The 24660-nt window shown below is 41.2% G+C and overlaps 1 pseudogene; it reads left to right on the plus strand.

Annotated features, from left to right (window-relative positions):
• Positions 1-2753: 2753 nt before the first annotated feature.
• LOC113908264 lies at positions 2754-3688 on the plus strand (annotated as a pseudogene).
• The last annotated feature ends 20972 nt before the right edge of the window (positions 3689-24660 follow it).

Raw genomic sequence — 24660 nt, forward strand, 5'->3', positions numbered from 1 at the left:
GGAGGACTTATATAGTTACTTCCACAGACATTGGCAGGGGCAATTTAGGTTCTTTCAATTATTAGAGTGATTCTGGTGCAGAACAGGTAGCCACTTGAGTGGGTAGAGAACCAAATGCGTGTCCTCTCTTGCTCTTGGGCTCTGGAGTGGTAAATCCAAATACCTTTAAGAATGACAGGACCTCTGGGACACCTGGGTGGCTCAGTTGGTTGAGTGTCAGACTCTTAGTTTCTGCTCAGGCCATGATCTAAGGGTCCTGGGATCGAGCCCTGGGTCAGACTGCACTCAGCAGGCAGTCTGCTTGAGATTCTCCCTCTCCTTCTCCCTCTGCCCCTCCCCCTGTTCATGCTAGTGCGTGTGCGTGCACGCGCTCGCTCTCTCTCAAATAAATAAATAAAATCTAAAAAAGAAAAAAAATGATGACAGGACCTCATTCCCAGTCTCCTCAGAGGATGCATGCCTAATACCTATTTCTTATAAGAGAAGGGGGAACAGAGGCAGAGCTGATAGCCAGCTGGGAAGATACATCACCTACAAGTCTTTACTTAGGCACAGGTTCGTTAGGTACAGGCCTCTACACCTTGAGGAACTTGCCCTATGAGAGCCCAAGTCCCATTCCTACACCTGAGAGCCAAGGCCTGGAGGGGACCGGGTGGTGGCAGGACTCTCAGCCTACGGGGAGGGAGTATAGGCAGTAATGAGTCCCCCTTGTCTCTGGGCTGGGTAAGGACAGACCCAAATGAGCACTTGTATCTCCAGTACTTTGCCTGGGGAAGCCTAAAACTTATCTCTTCCCCAGTGATAACATATCTGGGAACCAAGCCCTAGATCCCAATATCAAACCATCTCTTCCCATAACTTCAAATATTACCTAGATGCTCATGACTCCAAAACCTTTATCTTCCATTTGTTCTCTGTATTTAAGAGACTGGGGGTTTTTTTGTTTCTTTTGTTTGTTCATTTGTTTTGTTTCTCGTTTTCCACATAAGTGAAATCATATGGTATCTGTCTTTCTCTGTCTGAGCAGCAATAAACCCTCTATGTCCAACCATGTTGTAGCAAATGCAAAATCTCATTCTTTTTTATGGCTGAGAATATTCCATACTGTATATGTATACCACATCTTCTTTATCCATGCATCTACTGATGGACACTTGGGTTGATCCATATCTTGGCTGTTGTAAGTAATGCTTCAATAAACATAGGTTTACATATATCTTTTCAGTTTAGTGTTTTTGTTTTCCTTGGGCAAGTACCCAGTAGTGGAATTACTGTATCACATGCTATTTCTATTTTTAATTTTTTGAGGAACCTCCATACTGTTTTCTGCAGTGGCTGTACCACGCATTGCATTCCCACCAACAGGGCACATCCTTGCCAACATTTGTTATTTCTTGTCTTTTTGATTCCTGCCATCCTGACAGATGTATGGTGATACCATTATATTGTACACCGGAAATTAATATAACACAGTATATTAATTGTACTTCACAAAAACAACATCATCAACAACAACCAAAACCTTTATCTTCATTACAGATCCATCTCCAGTGTTCTAAACCAGGGGTCAGCAAACTTTTTCATAAAAGGTCACATAAATTCTTTATCACACAGTCATTTCTTTCTTTTTTTTTTTTAACATAAAAATATAAAAGGCATTCTTAAACTGGCTCCGGGCTGTTTGGCCCTCAGGCCACACTTTGCTCACTGCTGCTCCGGACCTCTCTCTACTCCATGCCTTACCCTTCCCTCCTATCCCTAGTTCTCTTACTTCTGCCACCTGACATACCTTTCATTTTCCTCAATAGCAGCAAATCTTCAATTCTGAGAAAAACAGGATGTTTAGGGATGCCGTATTTCATGCATAGGCATGCTAAATAAAACTGGGTGGTTTTATTAGTTTATTAGTTATCTATTGCTCTGAAGCAAACTACCCAAAAATTTGTGACTTAAGAACAAACATTCATCATTATCAACCCTGTGGGTCAGGGATGGGTCATTGGCTGGGTAGTTCTGGCTCAGAGTCTCCCAGGAGACGCTGTCAAAATACTGAGCAGCTTGACAGATCCTAAAATTTATGTGAAAATGCAAAACATCTAGACTAGACAAAACAATTTGAAAAAAAAAAAAAAAGCAAGGTGTAGGAACTTCCTGTCCCAATTTCAAAGCATAGTATAAAGCTACAGTTATCAGGATCAGTGTGGTACCATGCCAGAAATAAGTACTGAGATTTATAGTCAATTGATCCTTAACAAAGATGCAGGGCAATTCACTGAGGAAAAGGCAGGTTTATTCAGCAAATGATGTTAAGAAAATTGAACTCAGACCCTCACCTCACACAATACACAAACATTAACTCAAAATAGATCATACACTTGAACTTAAGAGCTAAAACAACAAAACATTTAGAGGAAAATGTAGGGAAAATCCTCAAGACCTCAAGTTAAGCAAAGATTTTTATAGATGTGACACTTAAAGTATGATTCTCAAACAGGGGAGAAGGATAAATTATACTTCATCAAAATGGCCCAAACTTTGGCCTTCGAAAGACAATGAAAATGAAAAGCCAAGCAACAGCCTGAGGGAAAATATTTGCAAAGTACTCATCTGATAAAGGACTTACGAATTTTAAAAGAGCATTAAGAATTTAAAAAGAACACTTAGAATTCAGTAAGACAAACAACCCAATAATAAAATTAATTAAAAGATATGAACAGAATGAAATACAGAACAACTGTCTTAGAAAAACAAAAATGGGCAATCGTCATGCCAAAGCGAGAAGTCATCAGGGTTTTGATGTAGATCAGGATGCCAAAAAGCTGAACAAAGCCTGCAAAGGAATGGGAACTGATGAAGCAGCCATCATTGAGATGTTATCAAGCAGGACATTGGATGAGAGGCAACAAATCAAGCAAAAGTACAAGGCAATGTATGGCAAGGACCTGGAGGAGGTGTTCAAGAGTGAACTGAGTGGGAACTTTGAGAAGACAGCCTTGGCCCTCCTGGACCGCCCCAGCGAGTACGATGCCTGGCAGCTGCAGAAGGCCATGAAAGGTCTGGACACAGATGAGGCAGTGCTCAACGAGGTCCCATGCACAAGAACCAATAAGGAGATTATTGCCATTAAGGCAGTCTACCAAAGGTTATTTGACAGGAGCCTTGAATCAGATGTCAAAGCTGATACCAGTGGAAACCTAAAAAAAATCCTGGTGTCCCTGCTACAGGCTAATTATGATGAAGGAGATGACTTGGACAAAGATCTAGCTGGTCAGGATGCCAAAGATCTCTATGATGCAGGGGAAGGCCGCTGAGGCACAGACAAGCTCGCCTTCAGTGAAGTCCTGGCAAGAGAAGCCGCAAGCAATTATGTGCCACCTTTCAAGCCTACCAAATCCTCATCGACAAAGCCACTGAAGAGGTCATTGAAGCAGAAACGTCAGGAGATCTGCAGAAGGCCTACTTAACTCTCGTGAGGTGCACCTGAGACCAGGAAGGCTATCTCACTGACCGTCTATGAAGGGTGCAGGCACCGATGAGGAGACGCTCATTCACATCATCGTGACCAGGGCTGAGGTGGACCTTCAGGGGATAAAAGTTCTAAGAGAAGTATCAGAAGTCTCTCTCTGACATGGTTCACTCAGACACCTCTGGGGACTTCCAGAAGCTACTGGTGGCCCTCTTGCATTGAACCGAGCCAGAAGAGTAGGAGCCCAGGGAGGAGCCACCTTTGTTAAGAGCCCATTTCAAACCAGATTTGTAAATGTGACTCCAGCACATAAAGTACTGAAGAGTCCTGGCTTATTTTCTTGGCAGCTTGAATACTGTAGCTGGGCCAAGCTCTTTAGGTGAAGGGCAACAGCCTCAAAACACTTGGGCAGGTCACCCTGAACGCTGGCTTAGCAGGTACCTGAGCTGCCTTTTGGCTTTCCTTTAGCGTGCAGAACGGAATGCTTTCTGAACATAAATGAAATTAGCCATTGATGAAAGAAACTACACTTGTAATAAGACATTCAGAAGAATATGTATCACACAGAGGTGGGTAAAGACTGAATGGTTAAGGTACAGGGAAGACAAAATTAACCAGTTGATCAATTTTCCTTCTGTGGGGACACCTGGGTGGCTCAGTCAGTGAAGCGTCTGTCTTGGGCTCAGGTCATGATCTTGGGGTCCTGGGATCGAACCCCATGTCAGGCTCCCTGCTCAGCGGGGAGTCCGTTTCTCCCTCTCCCTCTTCGCCTCCCCACCCCCCGCTTGTGCACGCACACACGCACTCTCTCTCTCTCTCTCTCTCTCTCAAGTAAATAAAATCTTTTTTAAAAAAGATATGAACAGACATTTCACAAAAGAAGATACACAAATGGCCAATACGCACAGGAAAAGATGCTCAACATTAGTCATTAGAGAAATGCAAACTAAAGCCATGATAGGATGCCATTTCACACCGACTAAAATACGTGGAGGAACAGGAACACACATCTTGCTGGTGGCATTGTGAAATGGTACAGCCGCTGTGGAAAAGTTTGGCAGTTCTTCAAAAAGATAAACACAGAGTAATCATACTTAATTCCACAGCTAATTGTATAACCAAGAGAACCGAAAACATATGTATGCACAAAGACTTGCATGTGAATATTCATAGCAGCTGTATTCATAACAGCCCCAAACTGGAAATGACCCAAACATCCACCAACTAATAAAACAAAATGTGATGCATCCATATAACAGAATGTTATTCAGCAAAGAAAAGGAACAAACTATGAATTCACGCTACAACATGGATGAACCTCAAAAACATGCTAAATGAAAAACCAGACACAAGGTACCACATATTAAGAGTCCATTTCTATGAAATGTCCAGAAAAGGCAAATTAATTGGAGGCAGGAAGTAGATTAATAGTTGTCCAGAACTGGAAGTAGGAAGGAGGATTAATTGTAAATGATCATGAGGGATGTTCTTGGGGAGATAAGAACGCTCCTAAATTTATAAATGTTGATGGTTACATCACTAAGTTACTAAAAATCAATGAACTATACACCTGAGCTGGTTCACTTTTCTGATATATAAACTATACTCCAGTGATGTTATGATTGGGCAAGGCTTCAGTCACTACCAAGCTTAAATGAAACTGGAGGGTTCACTTTCAAGGAGGCTTGCCTGCACAGCTGGCAAATTGGTGCTGGGTGTCAGTGACAGGTCTCAGTTCCTCCACACAAAAGCTTCTTCAAAAGGTTGCTTGAGCATTATTTACAATAACCAAGACATGGAAACAACCTAAGTGTCCATCGATGGATGAATGGATAAAGAAGTTGTGGTATATATACACAATGGGATATTATTCAGCCACAAAAAAATGAGGAAATTCTACCATTTCCAACAATTTGGATGGAACTTAAACGTGTTACACTAAGTGAAATAGATCAGACAAAAAGAAATGCTTTTTGTCTTTTTATGTGGAATCTCAAAACGTACATAAAAAGAGATCAGAATTGTGGTTACCAGAAGTGGAGTGTAGGGGCAGGGGGGAATGGAGAAAGGTGGTCAAAAGGGGCAAACCTTGAATTCTGAGATAATTAAGTAGTAGGGATGTGATGTACAACATGATGACTATAATTAGCACTGCTGTATATATATATATAGGAAATTTAAGAGAGTAAATCCTAAGAGTTTTCATCACAAGAGGAAATTTTTTCTTTTCTCCCTTCTCTCCTTTTTATCGTATCTATAGGAGAAGACAGATGTTAGCTGAACCCACTGTAGTAACCACAATATATAAAAATTGAACCATCATGCTGTGTGCCTTAAACTTATACTGTGATCTATGTCAATTATTTTTCAAGAAATTAATAAATATTATAATAGCTCTTTATAGCCTTTTACCAAAAGCAGCAAAGAGAATCCAGGCAGCACCTTCAACATGCGGCCTGTAACCTCCTTAGCTGGATCCCCCAGTTCATAAATTATGTTCCCTACTTTTCACATTAACACAAGTGACAGTGTTGCTAAACCTTCGGCCACTAAAGAACATGCACCCCTTTCCTCCAGCCTCCAATAGCATTTCTTCATTTTTCTTTCCCTTCCTCCAGCCAGCGCCCTTGAGGACCATCGGGCTTCTGTTAACAGTCTCTTCAGAGCTCATGAGGCTTTCCCCCAAACACTTTGTAAGTTCCTTCCGGCTTCCATTTGCCACTCTGATGTTTTAGCTCTTTGTTTTGGTAACACCCTATTTCCAAGTATCCGTTCTGTTTTGGTTATCTACAACTGCATAACAAATTACTCAAAAACTTGGTGGGTGGGAACAATCAAGAAACTTTCTCTCAAAATTCTGGTGGCCAGGAATCTGCAAACAGCTTAACTGGTTAGTTCTGACTCAGGAGCTCTCATGAGGTTGTGGTCATGATGTCAGCAGGGGCTGAGCCATTTAAAGGCTTGACTGAACTGGAGAATCCATTTCCAAAGGGACTCATTCACTGAGTAGCACATTGGTGATGGCTCAGTTCCTCCCTGCACAGGCCTCTCCCTAGGACTGCCCCTAGGACCAAGTATCTGGCTCTCCCAGGAGTGAGTTAAGGTACAGACAAAGCCAGGCAGAAGCTATCCTTTTTTATGACCTATCTTCAGGAGTTACAGAGCATCACTTCTGCCAAATTGTATTCATTAGATAGGTGTCTGGAGATCACCTTTAAAGGGAGAAATGCCAAATTTATAGACATATAGTAAAACCATGATGGTGGTCAAACTAAGAAATACAGAGTTCTCAAAAATAAGACCCAGTGAGACTAATTTTCTTGACTGACACAAACTTACACTGAGGGCATTTGCCAAAATTACATCCCACTGTATTCTGATCGATGACAGCATTGCTGAAATGAACATAGAGCCTCTTCCCAACCCCCAGGCAAGGGACTACGGTAAAAAAAGACAACCATCTTTTTTTGTGTGTTACTTAAAAGCAACTCTCTTTGTTCTAGACTTTTATTTTGTGGTCTCAGCTGCAGAAATTAATAATGAAAACTAAATGTTTTTAAAGTGAGTAAGCTCAGTGCTCATGGTCACTGTTAAAGAGGTTTAAGACAAACTAGATTATTTATTCACTTGTGTACCTATTGTCTGTTTCCTGCTAGAATGTAAGCTTCACAAAGTCAGGCGTATTTGTTGAATCGCAGTGAAGAGGACTGTGGTAAAGACTCAAGAATGCATGTCAAGTCCTCACAGTTGACCCTGGGCTTTGCCTACTAAATGTAAGATTGAGTTCACCTACAGCCAATGTGAGTATCTGGCAGATTTGAACTTCTGCATGGACTCTTATCAGGAGTAAAATTTTGAAAACTTTTGAATAAAGTTAATTATAAGATTTGGGGAAGAAATAAAAAACAAAGTGAATAAACCAGAGCAGGGTCCATGGGCCACATTCTGAGGGCCAGAAGGCTCTATACTGTCCACTCCTTCCCCACTCCACCATTCTCTGCCCCCAGGATCCCACACAAACCTTTCCCCCCTGAATTAATTCATAAAAACAGACCTCTTGAGAAAGCCTGTCCCACCAAGTCATCTATATGCCTGAACATTTCTGCACAGAAGTAGTTAATATAAATTGAGTGCGTACTAAATACTGGAGACTTCACATGTATTACCTCATTTTATTGCTCAACAACCCTAGTTTTTAACAATCTCATTTCATGGCAGGACTGAGGCTCAGGTATTCAATAATTTGCCAAGGTCACATGGCTAGTAAGTACCACAACTGGATCTTGAATCTCAGAAGTCTGCCTAAAGATTCATGCACCGATGTTTCTACACTAATCTGAATACCAATGGAGGAACACAGTTTATGCCAAAATTGAATCCCTGTGACTGGGGCAAGGATAGAGTGATGCTGGTTTGGGCAGTTGTTCATCTACCACGTTGAAGAATACAACCAACTTATTAACCAGGAGAAGAGGGACGCCTGGATGGCTCAGTTGGTTAAGCATCTGCCTTCAGCTCAGGTCATGATCCCAGGGTCCTGGGATCGAGTCCTGCACTGGGCTTCTTGCTCAGCGGGGAGCCTGCTTCTCCCTCTGTCTGCCGCTCCCCCTGCTTGTGCTCACTCACTCTTTTTTTTTTTCTCTCTCTCTCCCTGACAAATAAATAAATAAAATCTTTAAAAAAATAAATAAATCACCAGGAGAAGGGAGCCAATGTGTAGTTGTCATGACCTATGACCTTATTGTAAGCACCATGAGACTCCCAAGGAAACTATTTGATTTTTGGGGACATGGGAAAAATGGAGACGTGACCAACTTGACAAAATAAGGGAGGGTTAAGAATGGACTTTACTTTTTTAAGATTTTATTTATTTATTTGAGAGAGAGAAAGAGGAGGAGCAGAGGGAGAGAATCTCAAGCAGACTCCCCACTGAGCATGGAGCCTGACGATGCAGGGGCTCAATCCCAGGACCATGAGATCATGACCTGAAGCAAAACCAAGAGTCAGACGCTCAAACGACTGAGCCACCCAGGTGACCCAAGAATGGACTTTAAAAAGGAAAATTTTTTTAGAAATTGAAAATTAGGGGAAAAAAAGAAAATTGAAAATCAGATGATAGTATATAACAAGAGTTGGCAAACTATGACTTACATGCCAAGTACAGCCCACCATATGATTTTTGAAAATAAAATTTTATTGGAGCACAATAGTGCCCATTGCCTATAGCTGCTCTTATACTATTACACAGAGTTTGCTAGCTGCATGGGCGGCAAGTCTAAAATACCATCTGGCTCTTTAAGAAAACTTCGCCAACCCCAGGATATACTCACTGGAAGCAGTTTATATGTATCCTGCTGCCATGTCTGGTTAGAATAACAGGACACACGTGCATTAGGCAAGAAAATGCCAGAGAAGACAGAAGGTAAGTGACTCCTCAGTCTTCATAGGAAATCATGAATGTGCCAAAGGAAGGAAATGAGAAAATAGATCATGCTCTGATCAAGAGAAGAATTGCTCAAATGAGTCATGACCAACTTTGTAGATCAATCAAGCAAGCGTGACCAGACAGGCAGCTGAAATGTGCATCTGCAGCTCCAGAAATGCCGGGATGAAATTGGAGTTCAGGGATGTTCAAGGTGATTCCCCTTCATGACTGTGTGGTCTATGGCTCCATTCTAAGGAAACCCATGCAAACTTTAGAGAAGGACTACGTAAATACGAGAGAGAGAGATAGTAGTAAAGGGACCACTCCTAGCTGCCAGGAGGTCAACAGATATTTGTGGAAGGTACCCGTCACTTTGGCAATGGCAGCAAGACCAGCAATAAAACAGCAGCAATTAACATATGGCTAAGTGCCTTGTTATCTCATTTAACCCTTACAGACAATCCTACAATTAGGTATTATTGTTTTGCAGATGAGGAGACAGAGGCTCAGAAAACTTGCCCAAGTGGTCAGTGTCAGGACTGATGAAAAGCGTCAGGTTGGTTTCCTTTGCTCAGGGTGGGAACTGTGAGTAAATCTCAGATTCCACATACCCCACCAGGGCCAGCAGGGTGGAAGAGAGCAGAAAGAGTCCCTGAGTGCCTCATCTGTACTAGAACAGCCATTTCCTGACTCCCCCAGCAGGTGCAAGGTAAAAAGCCTCCAATGGTTCATTGTTTGCTGAGATAGTAGCTCTGGAGGTTTCAGTCCTTATTTGTACATTTGTGCTTCTTTTGAGTCTGGAAACCACAGAGGATGTCTGGGCCCCCGAGGCCTTGTGATAAATCATGTATAATCCTGATAAATCCATCAGTCTTGTGGAATTGTTGGCATCTTCACTGATTATTGGGTGGGGTTCTTCATAACACAGAACGCAGGTAGGGAGGCACTAAAAACCACTGTCTTCCCATTAAGTTTTTAATCATGGTTTATATTAGGTTTTTAATCATAGAACCCTTGCAATCCCGGGCGCCTGGGTGGCTCAGTTGGTTAAGCGACTGCCTTTGGCTAAGGTCATGATCCCAGAGTCCCAGGATCGAGTTCCGCATTGGGTTCCCTGCTCGGCGGGGAGTCTGCTTCTCCCTCTGACCCTACCCCCTCTTGTGCTCTCTCTTTCACTCTCTCTCTCTCAAATAAATAAAATAAAATCTTTAAAAAAAAAAAAGAACCCTTGCAACCCCATAATCTAGGTGTTCTCTGTACTGTTTGTGGTTGGGAAGTGTATGGCTCAGTGGAGAGAGAGCATTTTTACCTACCCACCCCACCATGCACCGCCCTCCCCCACCCCCCCCACCAACCCTGGCTGGCTCTGCTAATTCATCTGCACAACACAGTGATCCTCAAACTTTTTTCTTAGCCCTTCTCCTCCCAGGAGCTCCATTAGACATTTTCTCCTAATCACTTTTCCCCACGAAATTCTAAAACCACAGAAATACTGTATATCTGTTTAAGTACTATACGTGTACCCATACTTTACACATGCAAAAAGTAAGATTTATTTTGCCCCCTCTCCCCAACCAATGTTCACCCCCTTGGAGAAGATATCTCCCCTGTGAAGAATACATGTGAGACTTTGCTACTCTAAGTACGATCAACCATCCCTCTCTATCAATGGATCCATCAGCAGCATCAACATCACCTGGGTGCTTCTTAGAAATGCAGAATCTAAGGCCCTACCCCAGACCAGCTGAATTATACTGTGCATTATAACAAGACTCCCCAGGAGGTTCACAGGTACATTAAAGTTGGAGAAGCACTGACCTAAGAATAAGTGTGCACAGTGACTGGGTACTCATAACCTTTGAATGCAGCCCATTTTACCTCCAAATAGCCATGATTGAGAGACCATTCTCCATGATATAGAGCACAAACTGGTCTTTTTGGAAGTCTACCTACAGCTCCTAATTCTTCCCCAGGTGCCCAAATAAAATAATATTAATTCCTTCAAACACTTGATGACCCATAACATGCCTATCTTGAGTCTTTTCTAAACTACAAGGCTCTGAGTCTCTTATTATTTTCAATTTCTCTTTTCTAATTTGCTTTAGTTGATATTAATCATGCTTTAACAAATGGTAACTTTTATTGTTTACTGGAAGCTTCCTATATCTTTGCACACTATTCATCTAATAGCCACACAAGCCTAAAGCAGGTATTATTACCCCATCCTATAAATAAGGGAACTAAGGTTCCCAGAGGCTGAGTGATTTTCCTTAGTCACACGGTAGTAAGTGGCTGGGACCAAATTGAAAACCAGATCTGCCATGTTCCAAACCCAGTGCACTTTCAATTACTCTACTGTTTCAATTTGAAGACTGTGGCAAAGACTTGAGTCCCTTTTTCCCAAGGGATTGGCTTATGAGAGTTTTAGCCTACAAGGCAGCTATTTAGGTTCAGCAAAGGAATTCCATCATCATCAGGTTGGACCTGTCTTTCAAGGTGCATAACCAAATCCCACTGATCATCAGTAAAAAAGAGGCTTTTGAGTTCATGGTGATATAGAACATTCTTTAATCATAATTCAGCCAGCCCTTCATTTTACTGATGAGAAGACTGAGGCCAGAAAGTAGAAGTGATTTGATCAAGGAATCACGGCTAATTAATAGCAGAATCTAGGCTAGACTCTACATGAGTTAACACCAAGTCCAGATTGCCCCTTTCCCACCCCACTATACACTATAGCATACTTCATTCTCTAGGGAAAAGAAAGTCCATAAAAAAGGTCCAAACAAAGAGTATACTAGTAGTACATAACAAGTAAAAATAGTCTACATGCACTTAAAAAAACTTTCTTACTTTCTCCTGAGAGTATGTTTGGCTAAGCAAAGGTGAGACTTTCAGACAGTAGATGAGAGAGCTAGAGAGAAAGGGTTTCTTTTTCCTTTGGTATAAGGAGTGACAGTGACTCAAACCAGCCTATGAGAGACAACTGGCAGCATCTCTTCCTAGCCTTGTATTCAGTAACACACCCACTGTTAGCTCAAAATCAGACGTGGTGGGAGCATTTACACCATGAAAATCAGCAAATGCTAAAAATCAGGCCTTCCTCCCCAGCCCCAGACCACTACTAGAAATGAGTTTATCGAAGTATAAAATGTGATGCTTCCGTGCCGAGTATTGCAATTCCCTTATCTATCTGAACAGAGGCTGAAACATCAGGCTACACTCCCACTTCCCTTAACCTCGTTCTCTTTTTCTCTTGACTTTGGGTTGTACTGAGGAAAGAAGTTGCCAAGATGGCTCTGGTTCTACTGGAAGACTTTGGACTGGAGTAGCAGGGTAGTGATTCTCTGGTTTTATTGCGCATCAGGAGCACCTGGCAGGGGCAAGGGGCAAGTTAAACTGGACAGTACTGCGTGCCCCCTCCAGCATTCCTGATCCAGCAGACCTGGGTTAGGGCTTGAAAATTTGCATTTCTAACAAGATCCTGGGTGATGCTGATGTTGTTCATCCAGGGACCACACTTTGAGAACCACTGGCCTGGGGCTTCTTGACTGGTCCCAGCTGATTGCAGCTCATAGCCCTCGAACCTTAATGTACCACATGGTCTGCATCAATTTAGTTTCAGCAAAGCACAAAAAGTCTTTACCTCTCTCCAAGACAGTGAGAAGGAGGACTGCTAGATTGTCACAACTTGTTCCCCTAGATGCAAAGTCACCCTCATCTTTGACTTTATTATTCTGAGAAGCTGGGAAGCTGGAAAAACTAAACAAAGCTGCGTTTACAGGTACAAGAGTAATTAGATGTCCAAAGCAATCCAGAGCCTTGTAGCCAAAGCCTCTGGTATAAGAGGACCAATACTTTTTTCACCCATGGGATAGGAGGGCCTGCAATGGAAAGACTCCCCACTTTCTGAAGCCTTCCCAGAAAGTTAGAGGAGAGGTATTTTAGCAAGAAGTCCTACAACTGCTTTCAGTAAGAAGTGGGGTATATAAATTGAATTAGCTGTAAGTTACTCTATAATATTACTATTGTTACTATTACATTACATTAACTGAAAGTTCCAAGTGGAAAGAATTATGCTAATTGACCAATATCAATAACATACGGAGTTCTGACCCTAGATATTTCTCTGAATTTTATTAATTATCTTGAAATGTCTATAAAAAGACATTTATAGTGCTTCAGAATATACAAAGCTCTTCTTAAAAAATCATTATCTTCGGGGCGCCTGGGTGGCTCGGTCGTTAAGCGTCTGCCTTCGGCTCAGGTCATGATCCCAGGGTCCTGGGATCGAGTCCCCGCATCGGGCTCCCTGCTCCGCGGGAAGCCTGCTTCTCCCTCTCCCACTCCCCCTGCTTGTGTTCCCTCTCTCGCTGTGTCTCTCTCTGTCAAGTAAATAAATAAAATCTTAAAAAAAAAAAAGGCATTATCTCTTTTCAATGAAGGGTGTATTTTTTTGTTTTATTCTTGTTTGTTTTCTATCTTGTAACATTTGGTAATCATTGTAGGTGTTTCTTAAATCCTGCTCATAGCTTTTCTTCATCTCCATCTTCAAGTCACCATAAATTGAAGCCATTTGAGTCCTATTAGAGGTGGATATAGGTTTTGCCAATGTCAATTTCAAGGGATTCTGATTAAATAACTTCCATTATGTCAAATCAGAAGAATTTTTAATTAAGAGGAACAAGCCCTCACAGACCACAATAATTTTATAAATTTCTCAAATAGGAAAAGATAGAGAGTGCTCTTGCTCTAAACAAAATGAAATTAACCCATTTTATATTCACATGTTCCTGTAAAACTAACTTAGAAATCTGAACTGTATTATAAGCCATATGTTGAGTTTGTTGCATTCAGAATAAGTTGTTTATTAAACAAGTACAATAGGAATGGCCACTTAAATTTAAAATGCATTAAAGTTTCCTAAATACCTTTACAAATATTTAAAGCAATATACACCTTTAAACATTTCTGCTTTGGTGCTGTTTCCCCATTTTAAAGATAAGGAGTATGAGGATTATAGACATAAGTGACACCCTAAGAAATTCAGGCCACATCTTCTGACCTTTCCTGAACCCTCTCTGCTCAGAGTGTGGTCCAAGGACCAGCAGCATGCAGCCCCTGGAAGCTTATTAGAATGGCTGAGTCTTAGGTCGCACTACAGACCTTAAAAATCAGAATCTGCTTTTAATGCGACCGCATCCCCCAGGAGACTCATATGCATGCTGAAGACTGAGAAGTTCTGCTCTAAGTCTCACTGCTCTACACAGACTGGAAGCTGGGCTGCCAAAACTTTTCTCATCCTCACATGAGGAGGCATCCAGCCTCCACCTCTAACCAGACATAGGCCAAGAATCTTCTTAACTCTTCCTTCACTCCAGCCCCAGGAACCCTGTGATATCTCAGACCCTGGAGTCCCTTCCCTCTCCCCTGACTCATCAGCAGCCAGATCTTAAGCAGATACTGAAAACCAGTACGTGGCATAATCCCTACAGGGAGAGAACTCTGGAGAGGAGAGAAGGTACATCTCCTTAGAACTGAGTAGATTATAAAGAAGACCATGTCTGTATGGGTTAAAACAATTCTGCACACTGGTTCCCATTACTCATTTCCTTCTGTACCCAAAGACCGGTGGTCAGAGCCACAGAGTACTGAGTTATATGGTATACAGGAGAGGCTTGGATCTTTCCTCCAGGAGTTCATTTAAGGTAGATATGTTTTTCAGCCCAGATAGCCGGACCATAGGGCTGTTGTATATTTGCCGTTTTCTGAAATATACTGTGCATGTGCCATAGTGCAGGGTGTCTTCTGTTTGTTATCTCTGTGTTGAAGTGTTGTTACCTCCATCCAAGGATGTGAGGTGAAGTCATCTGCCCAAGATCTATAGCTAATGCCAACATTTAATAGAAGCCTGATGAGATTAAGTTTACCTGTTAGACCTTTCTAAGGCATGATACACACCGAACCATGTGATAAAAGATTTCTATTGTAGATATTTTTTTTAAACAATGAAATCTTCCCTTAAAGAGACAACCAGGTTTGATTAGAGTCTCTCCTCCTATCAGTACTCAGGCCAGAGCCAAAAACCCCTGGTCCAGATGCGATGGTCTCCAGGCAAAAAAGTGTAATCACATAGGTCATATATAATTAGGAGACAAAGTGGAGTAGGAAGACATTCTCAAAAGCAGATCTGGATTCACTCTGCCATGTATCATCTGTGTGGTCTTGGAAAGATGTTAAAACTCTGTGGTTCAGATGCTTTGCCTCTAAAATGGAAGTGATAATAATGCATATCTCCTAAGTTTGTTATAAGAATTAAATGAGATATATATCACATTAAGGGCCTAGCCTAGTGACTGACAAATCCAACAAATGTGGCTTTTCTTTGGTCCCTGAATGTGGAGGCAGGCACAACTGTAGTTGGCTCTGCCTGTCTCTATGTGATATGAGCCTGTAAGGGCTCAGTGGCAGCCTGGAGGCTAGCTACTCCCTCACTGTCTGGATTAGCCCCAGTAAGCATGCTTTGGTCTTGCAGGTCAGAAATGAGAGAGTCTTTGGTCGATCCTGTGGATTTCCTCTGGGTCATCTGGAAGGAATTTGTTCTTATCTTAAAAGAAACATTTAACTGTTCCCCAATGGGAAGAAAAATTCAGGTGGATTTCTGGTTAAACATGGCATACTCAATGCATATTTTCACTCCACTCAAAACTCTAATGAAATGATAGTAAAGGGGGAAAAAATGGAAATTCACAAAGACAAAGAAAATAGATAAGAAGATAATAGATTTAAAACATTAATATTTCTGAAGGTTAAAAAGGATAATTGCATGGTTACAGACTTACTGGAGAGGAAATACTGAAACCAAAGACCACTGAGGGAAGTCAAAATGGAACAAGCAGATTCAGGGTCATGGAGTTCCAAAGAGCCTCAGGAATTTGAGATACCAGATACCTCTGAGAGCAGAGTTGAGGAATAAGACTAAAAACAGGATAGGTTGATGGTCTGTATATGGAAGGAGCAATCGGTTCCCCAACTCCTTCCTTCTGAGCAAATAGGGGAGTCCTCCCCACCCTGACCACCCCAACTCAGACTGTACATGGGAGACTTGATCTCTTGGAAGTGAATCACGAAGGCTTTGAACTGGGGACACCAGGCACAGACAGAAGCAGGGTGACTTATCATACTGAAAACAAGGCCATTAAAATGTTTATATTCTGAATGGTAAGACCCTTAGCTACCTTCTACTGCGTGGTTCCCAGACCTCTGTCAGGTGGTCTTATACTCCCTGGGAAGGATTTGAATATTTCTTCTCCATAGAAGTGGGCTGGCCCCAGAAAAAAACACCTACAGATACTGTTATTTCATCTGATGAAAAAGCTGGCTCGGTCCTGATCACCCTATAATGATGCTTAGTGTTCAACACACTCTCTCTGCACCCAGAGTTCCCTGTCAGTGTCTAAGTGCTTTACTTAGTTAAAAAATGCCAGATGTTTAAGGAAAGTCCCTAACATGAAAGGCAGAGATCAAGACCAATAAACTGATGAAGAATAGGGGAAAGGGGGAACTTGCACAGAAAAGAAAATTGAAACAAACAATAATATAGGATAAAAGATAAGAAGATAAAAAAATATCATTATCCACAGAACAAGAATGGGTGAATTTAGAGAAGTGTCCATGGAAATAGACCAATATGATTAAAAATAAAAATTATTTTTGCTAAAGGTCAACTGAAGGGCTGGAATGTAAAGTTAAGGCTATCTTCAAAAATCTAGGAGAAAAAGTCAAAAATGGAAAAATAAAAGAAATACATGAAAATTAGAGTAATAGCAAATTAAAGATGGCTAAAATTCTTTACTATTCTCCCATTGAAAGGTAGAGTCTAAATCCCCTCCTCTTAAATAGAGCTGGTCTTGGTGACTTGCTTGACCAATAGAATGTGGTAGACATGATGTTCTGGGACTTCCAAGCCTAGGTCACAAGAAGCCTTGCAACTTCTTTCCAGCCTTCCTGTAATACTACTCCAGAACCCAGCCACATGCTCTGAGGAAGCTCAAGCAGCCCTGTGGGGAGTGCCATGTGGAAAGATACCAACAACCACACATCAACCACCACCAACTTGCTGGCCCTGTGATTGAGCCATCTTGGCAGGTAGTTACGGTAGTCTCATTAGAGATGTCCTGTGATGCCACATAAAGCAGAGATGAAGCTATCCTCCACCAAGTCCTGCCCAAATTACAGATTTGCAAGCAAAATAAATGATTACTGTTGTTTTAAGCTGCTTGGTTTTTCGATGGTTTATTATATATCAACAGATAACTGGAACAAGGGCCAACATTTGACCAATAAGAATTTTAAAAAGAGAGATGAAGAAAAAAAGAAAATAATAAAAGGAAAGAAACTTTCAAAATAATAATACAAGGGAAATTCCCAGAACTGAGTCTCTAGATTTATTTGTTTTTTAAGATTTTATTTGTTTATTTGACAGAGAGAGACACACAGCGAGAGAGGGAACACAAGCAGATAAAGAGGGAGAGGCACAGGGAGAAGCAGGCTTTCCGCTGAGCAGGGAGCCCGATGCGGGGCTCGATCCCAGGACCCTGGGACCATGACCTGAGCCGAAGGCAGATGCCAAACGACTGAGCCACGCAGGCGCTCCTGAGTCTCTAGATCTAAACTAAAAGAAACAAAATACTGAGTGACCAACAAAATGCATTAAAAAATACCTATTCCGAGGTGCATCATCATAAAATTTCACAACACTAGGGATAAAGAGAAAATCCTAAAGATTTCCAAAGACAAGGAAAAGGGGGTAAAGGCAAAGCACATAAAAATATCAGGAATCACTGCTCTTCACAGTAGGAAGTTAGAAGACAATGAAGCTACGCTTCAAAGCCACTGGGGGGAAAAATGTTTTAAACCCAGAATTCTATTCTCAGTCAAATTATGAATCAGGTGTGAGGCCAAATAAAGACATATTTTTTTTTTTTTTACATGCAAGTTGTCAAAGATTTATTCTGCTAAATGAGAGAAAGCCAAGAATAACCACATCCTGGGCTCCAGGACTTAGGGATTCCACATAGCAAAGTGAAGGAATTCCCAAGAGGAAGGTGAAGGACAATCCCCTTGTACCAGCTGAGCAACCCAACCCAGCTTGGAGAATGGAGGACTCCAGGGGGATAGAGGGAGATGGTATCAGTAAGTTCCCTGGTGTTTTGACCATATTGAAAGGAGTTTGTAGTTCTGGAAATGGTTTAGGCTTTCGTGAGTGATAAAGTAAATGAAGAATTATGCAAAAATGAAGTGTGAAAGAAACAATCAATTCTAAGAAAAACAAAAAGTTATGGAGAAAAGAAATGCAAACACTGTATTCTGCAGACTCAGCTATGATAATGTTGACATGGTCATACTAATGTAAACACAGGTTATTAACTCAACCTTGTGAAAGTGTGATGGGATTATACTCTAAGGATGGGGGAAGGAAAGCATGTGTCAGGAGAGGGGGTGGGTGGCCATTTAAGAGAGCTGAATCATCTTCTGCCATGGTAAGAAAGTGTTAGCTAGTATCTTGAATTGAAAAATCAAGAGAAAACAGCCTAAGCAATTATTTAAATATAAGACAACACAGTTACACTTAAGCCTATTTGACATGCACCAGTCTTTCCTGAGAGAGGATTTGTGCAGGGAGAGCAGGAGCCAGACCAGGGGAGACAGTGAGGTATATAGGGCTCATAATTTAAGTGCACAGCCCAGAAAGTGAGTGCCTCCTAACATTTTGTGTCCTTGATACCTCACTTGCCTCACCGTAGTCCCAGCTCTAGGGGACAGCACTTGACACCATACAGGTGGTGGTAGAAAGAGCAAATGGTAGAAATGATAAGGAAATGTAGACAGAGGGGAGGGGGCTCCGAGCTGTGTATTTCACCTCCTAATAGATAGATTGAACATGAGACCTTTAAATCAAATCTGAATAGATGAGTAGACTTTTGCAAGGCAGAGAAAAGAATGGGATTCTAGGTTCAATAAACAAATGCAAAGGAACAGAGGCAGGTGTATGAAGTTAGGGGAAATCAACATAACTGTATGAAGGAGAGGAAACACAGAATTTAAAAAGACCTTATTGCAGATCACAGATTCCAAAATATTGGGTTAGATTCTTAATACATGGTTAGATTCTTGAAAAAGAATTAGAGCACAAAAAGTGAATTTAAGAACATTCTACAGTTGATTGCCTTTCTCTCCAGAGACTCAAAACAAATCTAGAGGCTTCAATTTGTAAGCATCAGTTGGTTGACATATTAGCCCATAATGGGGCTTGGGATACTTGCTTTAGATGGGCATAGAGATGCTTCCATTCAGAATTGCTTTAATGTGAGTTTTATGAGTTTGCATAGTGGGGCTGAGTGGGCAGAAGTCTGCTGAGGAGAGATTTGTCCCTTAACACCAGGAAAGCATAAGCTGTTAGGTGCCATGGCACACTCCCTGCTCCAAAGCCAGGTTCCCTTGTGTCCCTGGGAAATAGATCAGGAAGTTTAAGCAAGAGAGTACCCAGAATTTGTGGTGACTGAGATATCACTGGAAAGCAAACAAACATTTAGCCCAAGATCCTCTAAAGAAATGGTAGACAATGTTTTGTTTGCCTATTGACTGGCTTAGCATAATATTTTCTCAATCTTGGTCCTGTATCAATTTCTGACAGTACAATTGAAGGCTAATGCAAGAGTACATTGTCTACAGGGCCAGCCAAGGAAATTGGGAGCTTGGTCAGGAGCTGTAAATATCCTCTTGGTATTTCAATTTGTTTACTCTGAAGTGCTCTCTCAGGAGCCGAGAGGGTTCTGGGACACACTGGCACCAGATTTGCAGTGGGAAAGATCAGTTGCTGAGATAAGGGTTGGGGTCCGCCTTGAGACGTGCCATGAAAAAAAAGGTCTGATTTAGCCATTAAATCCCTCCAAAGGGTGGTGAGTATGACTATAACAATGGGGTATTCAGAAGAACACTTGGTAGGCAGGAAAGGGATGTTCAAACACAAATGCAACAGAGGTTTAGAGGACTGATTTGTCACTCCCTCCTCTTCCAGGGACACTAATCATTGATTGAACTTCAGTCAGAAGACTACACAAGTAGACTCCTCTTTTGGTGACCCAAGAGATGGTGGAGACCAAATACTAAAGCCAGGGGACAGCAAAATCTGAAGATTTGTCCCCAGTGAAAATAATACTGGTCCACATGATTCACTGTGGGTGGTCCTGGCTGAACTTGGGGTGAATGAGCTCACTGATGCTTGTTTTTAAGTGTCTTAATGGACTTAACTACTCTAGGAGCAAGGCTGTTGGCAGAAAGAAAGAGAGAGAGAGAAGAGGAAAGAAAGAAAAAGAAAGAAAGAAAGAAAGAAGAAAGAAAGAAAGAAAGAAAGAAAGAAAGAAAGAAAGAAAGAAAGAAAGAAAGAAAGAAAGAAAGAAAGAAAGAAAGAAAGAAAGAAAAAGAAAAGAAAGCAAGCAAGAAAAGAAAGAAAGAAAGAAAGAAAGAAAGAAAGAAAGAAAGAAAGAAAGAAAGAAAGAAAGAAAGAAAGAAAAGAAAAGAAAGATATCAGCACATAAAGAACTATACAGAAAAAAACATGTGCACAAACATATGTAGGAGGAAGAATCCTGAAAAACATTTGCCAAAGTTTGCAGGGTACCAAAGGACTCACACATATTCCTAGCAGGTGGTCCACTAAAAAGTCTAAGAGATACTCTGAAACTAACTAGCTACACACACACACACACACACACACACACGCATGCATGCACTCACGCACACACACAAAAAACTAAATTAAAGGGATTCTTCGGTGTCTGCGATTCTTCAGTCTGAAATCTCTTGTTTGTATTTAGTGTGGAGTGTTTTCCCTAAAGGATATCCTGTTTGAGATTACTATTGGCCTGTTCCTCTTAACATCCTTAAAGAAACATCCAGAAAAACTAAATAAACCCCCACCCCTCCAATAGCATGCCAAGTGATTTGTCTACAGGAGGTCAGGGAGAGAGTTACGTAAACTAAGATGCATTCTCGTCTCCTCCTACAGGTTTCTGCTATAACCCAGAATCCCAAAATGCTTCCCAAGAAGAGAAGGAAACGTGATCCCACTACTTGCATCACAGAGGGAGGTAGCATGGCTTTGGAATCACGCAATCTGAGACCAATTCCTGCCTTAGCAATTGAGTGGCCTCAAGTAAATCTGTGCCTCAGTTTCCTTGCCTGTAAAATGAGGATAAATATTTATCTCCTAGGGCCATTAGGAGAATCAAATGAGCAAATATATGTAAAAGCACTCAATAGTTTATAATGAATTTTAACACACATTATTATGGTTATTATGCATATTTCTCCCATCTTTGTGAAGATATCATATTGACTTCATAGAATTAATTAGCAATTGAAAAAATAAAATGATTGGAAATATTTATTTTTATTGTTAGTTCAATAGATACCATATTCTTTATACACTAAAAAAACAAATAATGTGATTGTTTCTTACCATCGTCAGATTTAAAATATTAAATTTCTCAACCAATGTTTCTATTACCTCCACTTTTAGCAACCACTCTAGAGTGATATGATACCAAGTGCCCTGAACACCATGTGGGAAATGGAAATTAAGAATGATAGAGACAAATTCTATGGGACCCAGAAAGTTATACTATTTTATACCAAGTTTCTACCTCCTTCAAGACTCTTAATCCTGACATCTTCTAATTCTGCCTCAGCCATTAGGTTAGACTTTCAACATAGCTCACCTGGATTACTACAGTAATCTTTCCCTTCTACCTGTCTTCAGATTTATATAGTCCATTTTCACAAGAGCAAAGTTGAATATGTGTGTTTTCTACCACCTCACTCTCTTTATCGTTTCTACCACCTCACTCTCTTTATCATTCCTCATGATAGCTACGCTGTGTCTCATTGAACAACTTTCACTTTCCTGAATCATGCTATCTCTGAGACTTTTTGCCTGAAATGGACCTTCAAAACCCCTTCTCACCTTTGCTTCTCAGATCTTAGTTCAGGTGTCCCCTCCTTTGGGAAGCATTTCCAACAATCCTGTGCCATCCATCTGCTCCCAGCTCCTAAAAGATCCCCATCCTATGCGTTTTATAAGTCTATGAATATTTTTATCATAGCACTAATTACTTGGCTTTGCAATTACTTATTTTCAGATTTTCCTTACTACATTATGAGCATCTTAAGGAGGGGAATTATGTCAAATGTGTAGATAGGTCCAATGTATGTGTATTGTGAATAGATGAATTAGCAAAAGAACAATTCTGTGAGCTGAAATGAGTTGCCAATTGATTGCAGTTTGCTTGTCTGAGGAATTTTAGGATAAGGTGAGACAGCTCTCCTTTTAGGGTGCTTGGAAATTGCAGACTTGGCAGAGGCAGGGGCATGAACTAGATGGACCATCTGGTCCTCTCTCTAGGCTTGAGGCTGGAGAGGTGGGAAGATTAATTTCTTCAGAAAAGGAGGAAACAGAGTGAAAAGCAAGTTGAACACTCACCACATCCACAGGACTACGACAGGCAATCTAAAAACACAGTTGTCTCCAAGGGAATCGTGTGAGTTTGGTGTCTTTAATCCCCCTTTTACAGATGGAGAAACTGAAAATTGGAGAGTTTAATTAACTTTCCAAGATCACCTATTTCCTAAATGACAAAACCAGGACCTGAACTCAGATTCCCCCTGGTTCCTTCACCCATGCTTCTCCAAGCGGAGGATGCATAATCTCACAGTTCAGTGGTGTGTGGGTTACACAAAGCAAAAAGGTACACATATGGCATGTTTTCCTGGGGTCATATTATTTAAAGATTTTGGGAAAAATACTATATTCATTGTCAAAAACCACAAAATTAAATACTTAATTTGTAAAAATGTTTCAGAGGAAGGGAGTCATAAAACATTTTCAGATTTCGAGCCAGCTGCTTTGGACTGGACCTCCAGGCTTCCAGGTTTGATACTCTCATGCTCTGGAGTCATCAGAGCCACCGTATGGAAACATTTGAGAAGCTCTGGACTACTGTCAAGAAAGCAGCAGATGCATGCCAAGATTAAGAGGGAGGCCGATGACACATCATCCTCCAGACTGTGGGACTGCTGCAGAAGAGGCTCCAGCTGTGCTACACATGGTCCGGGGAGGGAGCGCAAAACAGCGGGAGCTCATCTGAGCACTTAGTGGCTTAAAAATGTCCAAGAAGATATTTCCAAACCCTGAACATAGGACATATCCCCCTCCTGACTAAGCAGCAGACTCTGGCTCAGGGACGTGCAGTCTTGCCAAGGAGACTGAACAGAGCTGATGGTGTCTGGATTATCTGGAATGGGAACAGAGAGAAGGAAAGTGTGATATGTTACTTTTTAAGCTGAATTCAGAGGCCCAGTTAGCAAATGGTCTTCTGCTGAAACTCCTCCTCAATTCAGATTTCATTGGTCACTTAATCTTTGAACAAAGTCACGAAATTGTCAAGCCAACCTAAGACTTTAATTCTAATTCACATCTAAAAAGCATATGCCGGGACGCCTGCGTGGCTCAGTCGGTTAAATGTCAGCCTTCAGCTCAGGTCATGATCCAGGGTCCTGGGATCGAGCCCAGCGTCGGGCTCCGTGTTCAGCAGGGAGCCTGCTTCTCCCCCCACCTGCTCCTCCCCCTGCTTGTGTTCTGTCTCTGTCTCTATCTCTGACAAATAAATAGATAAAATCTTAAAAAAATAAAAAGCATATGCCATATTTAGTCTACAATGATACTTTTTCATATTTTAGCACCTCTATGTCTCTCTCTAAAAATAAGATTATGTGTCATAATCTAATGAGCCATATCTCTTTTTTCTTAATGTCACATTAAATAATAATGTATTTTGTTATCAGTGGCTTCTTGGGGTCCAATAATGTATTGAGCTTTCACAAGTGGGTTGCCATATAAACACTGTACATGTGTGTAAGTTAAAACACTATACGCTGTTGAAATTTGTCTTCTTATAAACTCTCCAAATAAAGCACTATATATAAAAGAAATAAAAGGAATCATCATGGCTGAGGCAGGATTAGAGCTCCTTCCTCAAACAAAGGTCCCCTGAGGATCCCCTGGTGCCCCTTCTTCAGACAACTCCATAGCATATGGCAGATCAAATAGGCAATACGTGGATTAAAGCATAAATGAATGTAAGGATTAGAGTTGATCTTACTATTTCCATATCTACCTGCAACTAAAATCCAAGACCAGGGAGTTCCTGGGTCAATAATAAAGCTCTGCATTACTATTTGACACTATTTGAACCTATAAATAATATAAATGCATAAGTTTGATACATTTTAAAAATACAAATACAAAAAAACAAAAAATCTGTATGACCTAAATGAAATTGTATTTAGAACGAAATTAATCAAAATTAATAAGTGTATATGTTAACAAATAAACACATTAATTAATTAGGCATTTGACAAAATGCTTTCTACAGAGGAGTGAAAGAATAACAAAAAAATCCTAAGTGGGAGGCGGAGCAAGATGGCGGAGGAGTAGGAGACCTGGATTTCGTCTGGTCTCAGGAATTAGCTGAATGGGGATCAAACCATTCTGAACACCTACGAACTCAACAGGAGATCGAAGAAAAGAACAGCAACAACTCTGAACAGAAAAGCCAGCATTTACTGGAAGGTAGGACGTGCAGAGAAGTGAATCTGAGGCGATATTCAGGAGGATAGACGGCGGGGGAGGGGGCCTCCGTCGGCCGCT

Source organism: Zalophus californianus, chromosome 16 (assembly GCF_009762305.2).
Source record: "Zalophus californianus isolate mZalCal1 chromosome 16, mZalCal1.pri.v2, whole genome shotgun sequence".
NCBI classification, from domain to species: domain Eukaryota; kingdom Metazoa; phylum Chordata; class Mammalia; order Carnivora; family Otariidae; genus Zalophus; species Zalophus californianus.